Source organism: Etheostoma spectabile, chromosome 15 (assembly GCF_008692095.1).
Source record: "Etheostoma spectabile isolate EspeVRDwgs_2016 chromosome 15, UIUC_Espe_1.0, whole genome shotgun sequence".
Taxonomy (NCBI): domain Eukaryota; kingdom Metazoa; phylum Chordata; class Actinopteri; order Perciformes; family Percidae; genus Etheostoma; species Etheostoma spectabile.
Window position 1 is genome coordinate 20,298,031 of NC_045747.1, and position 13,195 is coordinate 20,311,225.

Genomic DNA, 13,195 nt, shown 5'->3' on the forward strand with positions numbered 1-13,195 from the left:
CTAGGCTAAGCTAATGCTGGGGGCGTCAGACAGAGTTACAGCACGCATGGAAATGAGAAGGGTATGTATCGCCTTGTCTTGTCTGTAAAGTCCCAATAAGTCAGCGTGTTCCTTTAAGATCACATCAATTCTGAACAATTCAGGTTTGGCCAATGTATAAAGCCCGACAAGTCTAAAGGCTTTCCCCTCAAACCTGTTTGGTTAAATGCGTGTGTTTTATTTTAATTGAGGAAACAACATAATTAATCTCAAGTCAATCTTATTAATAGCAAAGGTGTGGTCTGGTGTCTAATGAGCTCAACAGCCTTTCTGCAAAAGGACATTTGTGTCCACTTACTACCATGGAATGCGCCAAGATGTCTCTATTCATCCCAGATAAAGCTGCTTGCATAACACATCCTCTGAACAAAATTCGAAGTGTACTTCTCTGGTGAGACTTTCCTCCAAAGAAAAAGGACATGCTCTTCTTCTTCTTAACATATAAGGCCCTGTATGGACTCGCACCGCCTTCTTTATGTGAGCTTATGACACTATATGTTCTGGCACGCTCTCTCCGCTCTCTTGATGCTGGTCTCCTGTTCATCCCCTTAGTAAACAAGAAATTCTGTTGGTTAGAGCATTCTTCTACCGTGCCCCTCATTTGTGGAGGGGCCTCCCACTGCATGTTACAGAAGCTCACTCAGTTGACATTTTAAAATTTTAAAACCCACCTCTACTCGTTACCACAGGCAACCATGACACACCTATCTGCAACCTTCACAAACAAACTTTTTCACTTATTCTCTTATGTTGCTCATCTGTTATTACTATGTTCCTTTAATTGTAAAGTGCCCTCAGACCATGTCTAATGGTGATTTTACACTTTAAATAAAAGCTTGAGATTGAGTGATTGATTGACTGATTGGTTGATTGATTTGTTGATTGATTGATTGATATTGATTGATTGATTGATTGATATTGATTGATTGATTGAGAACATCAAACAAGACGTTGAACTTTGTCATTTTAACACAAACCATGACGTTTCCATAACAAAGTTGTTTTTGAAGTGGGGTACTTAAATGATCCATAGTCAGTGTATTACCTATGCCGCCAGTTTGGAGAAGTGGACAGGAACATCGACAGGGAGGCTGAGCAACGTACTGCTGTGGACGAGGGCAGCAGACACCAATGCCTAGATCGGTCATTGTTTGTTAGTATTCTTAGTTCCTCTCTTTTAAAACACCAACATCACACAATAACACAAACTAACTAACCAACTGAGGCAGCGCTAGAACAGCAACTCCTGTGTTCTGCAAGGCGAAATTCCTTTTTTTTTTTAAAGTTATTTTTAGGGGGTTTTATTCCGTTAAATTTAAGACAGGACAGTATGTATGTGTGAAAGGGGGAGAGAGAGAGAGGGGGGAGCGACATGCAGCAAAGGGACCACAGGCCGGATTCGAACCCCGGCCCGCTGCGTCGAGGGGCAAGCCTCTATACACGGGCATCCACACAGACCACTGCGCTATCTGGATGCCTTCCTTTTTTACCAATGGAGTATGGTGTCTTTAAATAGAGTAGAGTAGTGGCTTCAGTTCCCCATCGTGAAGGGTTGTCTGACAGCAAGGTGAAGCAAGAAAAATATTCTAAATATAGCGTACACTCTAGTCTAAAAGATGGGTTACACTTTACTTAAGTTATCTACATGAGAGTGGCATGACACTGTCGCGAATGTGTCATAAACATTATAAACATTTATGAAATAACTCTTGTTTCAATAAGTGTCATTCGGTTTGTCATGACAAGTTATGGTTAGAGTAAGGGTTCGGGTTCATGTGTCATGTGTTTATGACAGTGTCATGTCACTCTTATGTAGACAACTTCAAGTAAAGTGTTACCATGATATGTTTAGCTGCTGCCCCTGTCCACAGCAGAACATTGCTTACGAATCCTTTTTCTATCAGGGATTTGAGATGTTTTGAGGAGGGACTGAAAAAAATAATTTATATCACCTCACGTCCAAAACTCTCTAGATACACTTTAAAATGAATTTAGATAAACCCCCCTCTCCTGTCACCCATCACAACAGGTTAGCAGCTTTACTATAAATCACTTCACCTAAATTAAACTAGAACCCTGTTTGACTAATGTCGGGTTTTATTATAATAACCACGTCTGGATTCTCCTCGTAGCCACAGCGTTCGTTCATGCAGGGCTTTACTTCTGTACTTTTTCCCCTAAAAACTTTACACAAAGTTTAAAACTCACAGATATAGACAAATACACAACACACTATTCACTATGTGTGCTTACTTGCTTGTGTGTTTTTGTTTTTTGCTGTTATTGAAAAAATGCTGCTGCTGTAACAACACAATTTCCCCGTTGTGGGATGAATAAAGTATAATCTAATCTAACACACACATATACTCTTCACAGGTTGCGAGGAGTTTGAGAGGAAGCCTCAATCCGCATGATCCCGCATGGCCACATTGAATGTCATCTTTGTCAGATCCTAAGGATCCATTAACCTTGGTGGGTTTAAGCATGAAAACAAATCAATGGAGGTTGTCATCATGCTCCGCCTGTCCGTCACCTGTCCTCATTACATCTCCGACCATCTCCAACCTTTCAATCCCACAGGGACAAAATTAATCAAATTAGAGCTGAGATGTCCGATGGACCAACGACCTCCACATTGTCTACGCACAAACACACACACACAAATATATCCTATGCTTGCATACAGCACACACTTAAGACACAAATACACACATTCCCCCCTCTCTTTCTCTAAATTAAATCAAGCTCCACTCTGATCATTAGCCCGACCAATTGAAGCTGGAGTCAAGGAGATTGAAAAAAAAAAGACTGCTTATATTTACTCTGAGCTGTGTGACAGGTCAAATTTAAGGTAGCCACTATATTTACACAAGGTGTTTTTCTTTTCATTTTCCTTTCACTTTATTTCTGTCATTTGTGGAGAGAGGACTGGAGTTTACCCACATTGTAGAATTATTTCAACTCTTGAACACAAACCACTAATCCAAACTCAAAACAAATATATGTTTCACTATAAAATGATGGATAATGTGTTGTCTTGTCATAACAGTCTGTTGACATGCATAGGTAATTTTTGGAGATCATAATCACAGCTGGGTTTTGTCCACAGCTGACATACTGACACAGGCTGACTGACTGACTGATCAAATCAGGTTAGTTCAGTGAATTTAAAGACACGTATGTAACCGAAATGATGACCTGCTGTGTCGTTGTAATGTTACTGACCAAGACGTGTTGGTTGAACTGAAATATGAGCAAAGAGCAGAGACAGAGGGGATTTATAGAGTAATTAGAGAGCAGAAGGAAAATCGTTCAGGAGGGAGATTGATTTGAGATTTGTGTGTGTTTATGCGATTTTTTTTTCTTGTCTCCACAAGTTTGTGTGCTGTAAGCTGATGAGCTGTAAACTGTAGGCTACAGACCTGGACTCATTAAAAAAAAAAGATTAAAAGCCTTTACACACAGGGGGTGTGACGAATGAACTACATCAGAACTATTTATGCCAGCAGCAATGAGAGAACTTGTTCAGTAACAGGTTTTAATAGATTTGCGTGAGCTGTATCTGGGTACATTGGTGGGTCAGTTTGAGCTCTTTCTGAGGATGTTGGTGTAGCGAGAGAAGGAGTGACGGTACGTTGATAAGGTGTGAGCGGATCAGAGCGAACGATCGAGGCCTACCACAGTAGAAAGAGCTAACGCTAAGCTACTGTAAGCTATTTTATTGAGTTTCATTTTAGGGAAAGGCTCTGAGTGAATTTCAGTTCCCTCTAGTGAAGGTGCAGCGTGATTATTTGATGCCTTTATTCAAGCAAAAGCTCAGAAAGAATTATTTCTATTTCTATTTTTTTGCAGTGTAAAACTTGCATTCTGTGTAAAAGTAACCATGACAAAAACAACAGTTTGAATAAAGAATTTAACATGCAAATTAATCAGGCCTTAAAGCTGACAGCCCTCCTTGGATCCCCTATAAAGCTGCAATGGTTACAACACCCTGTTGTATGCTTTGGGGACACTCAACTGCAGCCCTTCTCAAGTAAAACTACAAATAGGACTGCCATCTATGGTAAACTGCCTTTTAAATCCAATGTTTCTTGGGTTGAAGTTTAATTCAATTTCAATTTAATTTCATTCATAGTATCAATTCATAACAAGAGTTTTTTAAAGACACTTTAGAGATAGAGTAGGTCTAGACCATACTCCATATGTTGAAGTGGAAATTGGGACCTCATGGTGGTGCTAGAAGAAACATCTGTGGTCTGCAACATCATTAGAATTGATCCTCTGGAGACCATGCTTCTCCACATCTAATTATAGAGATATTTGCTCTTGACTGGAGAGTTGGACAGAAAGACTGACATTTACTCTTTGAATAAAAAAAAATAAAAAAACACACACACACACATGCCTAAAATACATTATACTGATACTGAATACATTGTGGACACAGATTGCTAAAACTGTCTGCAGGGGATAAAGCAGCAGGAGGTGTGATCTCTGACAGCCGGGTGCTGGGACCCAGCGAGGGGTCACAGCAGAGAGAGGTCGGGACCCTCCCTCTAACTGTACCTGAGTGACGTGGGTCACATCCTCTCTGACGTCCACGAGGGATACCCTCTCACAGCACGACACAAACAAACCGCGGGGTGTTTAATTTCCATAGGAACAAAGGTTGCAGCCCACACTCAGCTGCTGCTACGCCCAGAAGGAATCATCTGTACACTGAAGAGGGTGTATCATTCAAAAGGTCAAATGTGCAAAATTAACAACAATGTCTCTTTTGGGCAGTGTGTTAGTTGGTCCACTGCAATTTAAGCCCCGATGTGAAAGTGTGAGGTTGTAGCATAATGTTAAAGTTATGCCTACCATGCCCTAGATGACTCTGAAAAGTAAGTAAGTAAGTAAACTTTATTTTTTATAGCACTTTTCACAGACCAGGGTCACAAAGTGCTGCACAAGTTTATAAAGAAAAATAAATTAAAACAACATACAGAAACAGTAAAACACAGTATTGAACTAAAAAACAAGTTTAAAAAAGTGGGTCTTTAGTTGTTTCCTAAAAGTGTCTATACAAACAAGAGAACGAATGGTACAAGGTAGCTCATTCCAGAGGAGAGGCGCCACAGCTTTAAAAGATCTGTCTCCTCGGGTCTTAAAACCGGAGGTTCCTAGTGGAAACATAAGGCTGAATGAGGTTCTTAATGTAGTCTGGTGCCTGTCCATGAAGAGCTCTAAAAGTCAGTACCAGGATTTTGTAGTGCATCCTGTAAAATACAGGCAGCCAGTGCAAACTTTTGAGAATGGGTGTAATGTGTTCCCTCCTGCGAGTGCGAGTGAGCAGGCGTGTGTTACAGGTCTCAGATTGAGACACTGTAGGCAGATATGATGTCCTGTGTAACAGGAGAAAAATTAGCAGGAGACGAGTGCTTGTTTTCAGTACAGCGTCGCTCAGCAGAATTCTTTTATTTGCAGACATGCAAAAATACTTATACTTGTTATTCTCCAGATTTCCTTTATACATCAGCATCAACATAAAGTTCAGAACAAAACAAAATACCTTAGTAGTAGCCTCTCCTTAGCTTTCAAATTAAACCATTACAATTTACAATTCAAATATGTCCTGATACATTTAACTTCATTCAGTCCTCTAACTGAGCTAGCATTACCACTAACAGAAAGTACCATTAGACAGACAGCTTTATAGGCTGTCACCTTTTTTAACATCAACTAATAAAACGTTAGTTAAATTAGGAAAACACACTTTTTACCTTGCCACTAACGGCTGTCATTACTGTACCATTGCTTGAGCTGAAGAATGATGAAGTTAACTTTTGTCAACAATACATACATTACAACAACATTCATTTAACACAAGCTGTTTCTCACCACAAATATGTATTTAAAACCAACCTGCAATGCCCTGGAGCCAAAAACTAAGAAATATTTAAATCTTATTTCACTCCTTTGATCTCAACGGAAAGTTCACTGTCGGCGCCATCTTGTGACAGCTAGTAAGGCCCATAATACTTTTAGCTACTTGTACACAGACCATATAAAACGTAATGTTCCCTCCACCAAACCGATCTAAGTTACAATTTTAACTGTTTAACCATATCTGTAGAAGTATACAAGTTTTGAAGCTTCACAAACGTGTAACAGGAGAAATATTAGCAGGAGACGAGTGTGTTTTTCAGTACAGCGTCGCTCAGCAGAATGACGAAGCCGAGAGTCCCACAAGGAGTGTCCGTGAGAGCAAAGCACAGCGCCACACTGCCCCCTGCTGGCAGCACCAGAATGCTGTTCTATAAAGAGCCTTGTACTTAGCAGAAATAATGATTAAACAATGGCTTATATCAAATGGTTCTCTTTCATTTAAAAAACCTAGATAAACAAAATTACATAAAATGTGACCATACATTTCGTGTGCGTCACACATGCTGCAGAATTTTGCACAACCTGCAGACGCGCAAACTCCCTCTTGTTAAGACAGGTGAACAAACTATTACAATAATCTAATCTCGATGAGACAAAGCATGAATAATCCTCTCAAGCTCATTATAAGTCACCATCTTACGGAGTTTAGAAACGTTCCGAATTTGGAAAAAGCAGCTCCTAACAAGCTGATTTATGTGCTGCTCCATCGACATCGCTCCATCCATGAAGACACCCAGGTTGCGCAGGTTGCTTTTAACAGTGCAGCTCAAGTTTCCGAGGTGCTGCTTAATTCCAGGCACAGCACTGTCAGGAGCAACAATCAAAGTCTCTGTCTTGTTGGAGTTAGTTGCAGGTTGTTCTCAGTGAGCAATTCTGTCACTTCGACCCAACAAGTAGTGAGAGCGCAAAGTTTATGTGGCTCAGTGGGCTTCAAGGAGCAGTACAGTTGCAGATCATCTGATACGAGATAGGAACATCACTGAACTTCGGATGACCCTGCTCAGAGGAAATAAGTACAGCAGGAACAAAATAGGTCCAAGAAGATCCTTGCGGCACACCCCACAAAAGCTCTGCAGAATCAGACACACATTTCCCACTGACAAACTAAAAGTTCTGCCAACCAGTAAGAGGTGAACCATTCCAAAAAGCAACCCGATATTCCAACAAAGTGTTGGAGTCTACTTATCAGGATGCCATGGTCCACTGTATCAAACGCCGATGACAGATCCAACAAAACCAGCACAGAACATTTGCCGGTGTCAGCTGCCCTCATAATTACTAAAAACCCACAGGGCGTTTCAGTGGAGTGAACTCACGATACCCAGATTGAAAAGTGTCAAAATGTCATTTACCTGCAAAAAGATCTAAGTTGGGTACAAGACTACTTTTTCCAGGACTTTGGCCAAGAAAGGGGTCTTGGATATTGGCCGAAAATTCTTGGGTTCGGAAGAGTCCAGTCCCGCTTTCTTTAACCGTGGCTTCACAATGGCATGTTTGAAAAAACAAGGAAACACACACTGGTCAAAGACATGTAAACAATTTGCAATATAAGGCCCATCGAGTCGAAACCCTCACAAACAGTTAAATGGAAGAACATCTAAGGTACAAGAGGACGGTTTCATTTTTTCCACGATGGTTGAGATGTCTTCCCCAGTGACAGGGTCAAATGAGGCCCGCTTTGAGAGGGGGGTTCCAATAATGGGGACCATGGCACGGAGGCAAGCGTCTTTATGACTCTGACCTTATCAATGAAGAAAACCAGAAACTCACACAACTAATTGTAGAGTTATAAGAATTACAGCAGCGGGTGAAAAAGAGAGCTGATAGTGTCAAATAGCACTTTAGGATTTCTCTTATTTGAGGCAATCAGACAATTAAAATAACTTGCCCTGGCCTCCTCTATCCTATTATTCATAGACAATTTAGGTCTCTAAATGCAGCCTATGGACTTCCAGTTTTGTAGACTTCCATAAACGTTCAGTCTGGCGGCATTTTCTCCTCAGAGACATAATTTCATATTATCCAAGGAAAACCATTTTCCCGTGGTGCCTTCCTAGCCTTAACTGGTGCTACTTGATTCAAGATATCAGCACATTGGCTATTAAAAGAAGTCATAAAACAGTCAGTTTCAGTGAGATTATTAAAAAGGGAAGGTTCAAACTTATCACAGAAAAGCACAGCTGTCGCCTTTGTGATAATTCTCCTCTTTGCCTTAGTAAATACAGGCCGAGGTTCAAATGGCACCATCAAATCAAAGAAAACACAGTAATGGTCACTAAGAAGCACATCCTCCACACACACATTGGTAATTTGCAGGCACAATGCAAAAACCAGGTCTAACGTGTGACCCTGTTGTGTGTGGGACCTGACACATACTGTGTAAAGTTAAGCGCCTCTGTCAGAGATATAAGATCTCTTGCTGGGATAGAAGTAACATCATCAATTGAAAATTAAAATCACCACAATCAAGACCTTTTCAATCTAATATAGATGATAAAAATTCAGTGAAGTCCTGTAAAAAGCCCAGCAGGGCCAAGATCAAAACAGCATAAAATGTGTCGAGGAACCAACTTCCATCATGAGGGCTTCAAAAGAGGTGGGGTGGCTTGTTTGGCAGTCTGCAGGTACCAGTCACGGTGCACCGGCCAGTCCCCTCCACGACGGCAGGGACGAGGCTTACCTACTGCTAAGCAACCAGCAGGACAGAGCTCATTTAAATGGACAATTTCATTTTCCCTCTGCCACGTCTCTGTGAGGAAAAGGAAGTCCAAGTTTTTCCTGACAATGAGCTCATTAATAGAGAACGATTTATTTGAAATTGAACGTGCATTCAGTAATCCAATCCGATTTTGCGATGACCGGATCGTCAAGTCGGCTGGGCACAGCGGGATAGGCTGAAGACATCTCCCACGGTCGCGTGACGAACAGCTGTACCGGAATGACCCACACTGCTCTGTTGATGTAAACGATTAATCTGGAACCCAGGCGGCGCGTCCATCACGGGTCCAGCGATGTCCAGGCCTTACTCCATAACCCGAAAGAGTGGATGGATGCGTAGATGGGGCAGCACCCCCAGCTGTATGGCCGTCCACTAGCGGAACCAGACGCAGCCACCTGTAGCTCCGATCTGCATGAACCGCACGCCGCACACCACGCCTAATCCGAACCTGGACACCCGCTCGGCAGCCTCTTCTCCTCTTTTTCGGATTACCTGGACGTCGCCTCAACGCCAGGTATTCACAGGAGGTTGGGGGACACACAAATGGGGGTGGAAAAGTTTGTTTGTAGCTATCCCAGTCGTGAAAAAGGCTTTCCATTGACTCTTTAATTCTAAAAAGAGAGTCACGATTGTAAGTCCTTATTGCATTCACGCAAACAATATCCGTCAGAGTAGATATGACAGCAAACACAAGCAAAAAAATGGAAGAAAAACGGCATTGTAACAGACGAGCAGCAGCAGCCTGAACACACACAGGCGCCATCTTACTCGGTGTGTGTGTGTATGTGTGTGTGTGTGTGTGAAAAGACTCTGTAAAGACTAAAGCCTGACACCATCTTAAATCTAAAGACAATCAGCGTTGCCACAGTTCCTTTGAAAAAGTAACTAAGTTACTTTACAGATTACTTGATTTTAAAAGTAACAAACCGTTTTTAAGGGCAACATTTCCTCTACAACATATTGCCCGGCCATCTTCTTCAACTCCCAACTTACTGCTCTCTGCTTCGCTCTAGCGGGTGACAATCCATTCCCATGGGTCACGTGATTCCCGAGGGTAGTCAATCTCACTGTTGGTAACGTGATACCATGGTAACGGTAACAGTAATGGACAATTCCGCTTCCAACCTTATGGCCACCAAAGAGGAAAAGTGCTTTGGTGCCTACTTTAAGGGTGCTGTTTGACAAGCTAGTACCTAATGCTAATGCTAAGTCTATATCATTAGCTAATTCTTGGTGGGTGACATAAGATTACGACAGTGTTCAACACGCTCAGTTATTTTAAGGCACCAAAAGGACTAATAGTAATAGTAATTTAAAAGATGTGGTAGCATGGTAGCATAGATCTGGATGGGGAGGATAACTCTGTGACACAGGTTCATTGATCTGAGTGTTGCGATTCCAGTTTTATTTTGCATATTGTTACAGCTCTAGAAACCAATGGACAATGTATTGGAGTCTGATTTTCCATTGTGGACGAATAACCACAAATTAATCTTTCCTTTGCATTTAATACTCTTTAATTGCATGTCTTTTGTATTTCTCTTGGCCTGTGTAGCTGTCAAAATGAAGCAGGAAAACCTCTTTTGTGGGGTTAAAAAACACCTACTCATACAGATTATTCACTTAAAACAAAACTTATACTCCTATGAAGCGCAGTGAATGGGCCATACACACAGTTACACACGTATAGTTTAATTTTCCTGCCTCTTTAACATTTACTTAGATCTTTAAAGGTAACCTCATTGCGTCTTTACGAGACGATTGGGATTGCCTGAACGCACCATTACTTTTGGTTGTTGTGAGGATGCAGCAATTTAGTGTGTAGTACATTTCATCCTGCAAATCCTTGTTTAAGAAGAAGTGTGAAGAAACCCACAGCAGCGAAAGAAGGCCAGACAAACTCTGAGGGGGGGAGCTGTTGATATTCTGTTTACAATCTTCAGGTTCTCTCAGCTCTGCGTGGTGTTGCAGCTGATCATCAGTGAGTCATGAAATCCTTACACGTTAATGAATCCCCTCCGACTGTCTGACAACGCACACTTCCAGACCTCGTGGGGACAATTATAAAAGGGAGGTCTCTAGGTGAGTTCCTGCTGTCTCACACACACACACACACACACACACACGCACACACACACACACACACACACACACACACACACACACAACACACACACACACACACACACACGCACACGCACACACACACACACACACTTATAGAGGGCCAATTGCGGCAGGAAGCATCTGGTCTCACCGATGACACAGGTGGTGGAGTGTGACACCGACCACCTGGCACTCTTTAGGTATCCTTTTATAGTTGAAATGAATGGCATTATATATCTGTGTGTGTGTGTGTGTGTGTGCGTGCTTGCGTGCGTGTGTGATCTCATCAAAGCCTTGACCCCGTGGAGACTCTTTATTAAAACACCTGTTGTTTCCTTGTAAAATCCACCTGTCCATCATTGTGAAAGGACACACTGGGCGGGGTGCAAGTTGTGGGGTTGCTGTGTGTGTGTGTGTGTGTGTGTGTGTGTGTGTGTGTGTGTGTGTGTGTTGGAAGGTTATACTAGGTTACACTGCCTTGAGCAGAATTTGATTCGCCATACATTGTGTTCTTGTTACCTTTATATGGGATGGAAGTTAAAGTGTAAGATGTTAACAACTTGGCAGCGTTTACATCATCAGACATTAGATTTACATTATATTGAAACCCTATTGATGGCCATTCACCATGTTTACATTCAGTAATCCTCCTGCAACATAGTAGTTTTTATTGTCCACCAAAGTCTTCACACAATCACACAAGAGATCCGCTGGAAACGAATGCTTGTGTGAATTGTTACTGTTTTGCTTTTGTTCCCTTTTTGTCCCATCTTTACTACTGCTGCTGCTTCACATTCAAATAAGTAGTAGTAGATGCACCCATCCAACTTACGGTTTTGATTACTTCCTTTCAGAGTATTTGATGATAGTAGAGTACTGATCCGATATCAGCGCTCTCCATTTCTCAAAATTGAAATCTGTGTACCACACTGCGTGGAACTCATTGGAATCCTTTATCAGGTGACATGAGACCAGGGAGTCGGTGACAGACTGCCTAAAATCCACAGCTGACACTTTACACTGAGCGGATAACATCCTGATCCTGATCCTGATCCTGATCCTGATTCTGATCCCGTGAGGTCAGATTGGTGCATCACAATTTGATATCCTGCAGCTTGTGGCTTTTATTGTGAAGCAGCCACAGCAAACTGCCATGTCAGCAGAGCACAGCAGCAGCTTGAGTCCTCCATCACTGTCTAAACATGATGCATTCAGGTGCAGTAGTGAGTGTAGGTCTACATTAAAAATATACTAATAGCACCAAATGGCGTTTGAATAACACGTCAAATTCCTTATGTCATTTTGCGTGTTATGCTTTTTTTCATTTCATACCATTTAGTACTACTAACTTATATCATGACCTAGTATGAAGAGCGACAAAGGGAGGTGGCCTACAGTATGAATACACAAGATAACGTCAAACTGTGTTAATGAACATCTAAAAATTCAGATTATTCTTCTGGAAAAAGCTCTGACCACACTCTTGTAAAGATTTAGACACATAAAGGTGATTTCATATTTAGGTGAGAAGGTGAGAAGGTGAGAAGTAGGTGAGAAGTGAGAGTTTCTTCTCTCCTCGTGAGTGCATCAGGTAAAGAGGCTGCCGTTTCTGCGGCAACGTTAATGGATAATAATGCAGAGAAGATGCAAAACACAAGGCTTCTGCCAAAACGCTTCATTCCTAAAGAGTCATCCTCAGCATTTTTCAATTCAATTCAATTTTTTTTACATGGCGCCAAATCACAACAACAGTTATCTCACAGCGCTTTCCATCAAAGAGCAGGTCCAGACCATACTCTGTGATGTTATTTACAGAAATCCAACAGTTTTCACACCATATGTCACAGCACTACTGTGGCTCTATGTCAGCAGACTGTGGTGCTTCCGGGAAACCTGGGGGTGCTGCTCTTCAGATACATCGACTGTAGTTTAGAGAGCTGGAGGGTCCGGATGGAGGCCAGAACATTGGATAAAAGACCACAGAGTTTGGTTCTGATTATACAAGACCTTGTACACTCCAAACACTTAGTTTTAAGTATGTAGTGTAGATAACACAAAAAGTCAGTGCACTAAAAGTACCCGGATAACCCCCTAAAAACGGTCAAAAAGTTCAGTGTGGAATGATGGACCCTACTTGCACGAACATCACATTCTCACCCCCATCTCGTAAAATATGCTCAGTCAGGTGCATTTCTTGTTGTTGTCGACGCTAAAGGTCTCCTTTAGCTGGGACTATTGCCGTCCCTTTTGACGCTGTTAGATTAAGGAAACGCTTGTGGGGGGGCTTACAGGTTCTGTGACTCCTGGGAATTCTGGGTTTCCTTGACACACGGATATAATAGGACGGTTAAGGACACACACAGGACACAGACCCCGCTCTCCTGGGTGAAAGTCCTGTGT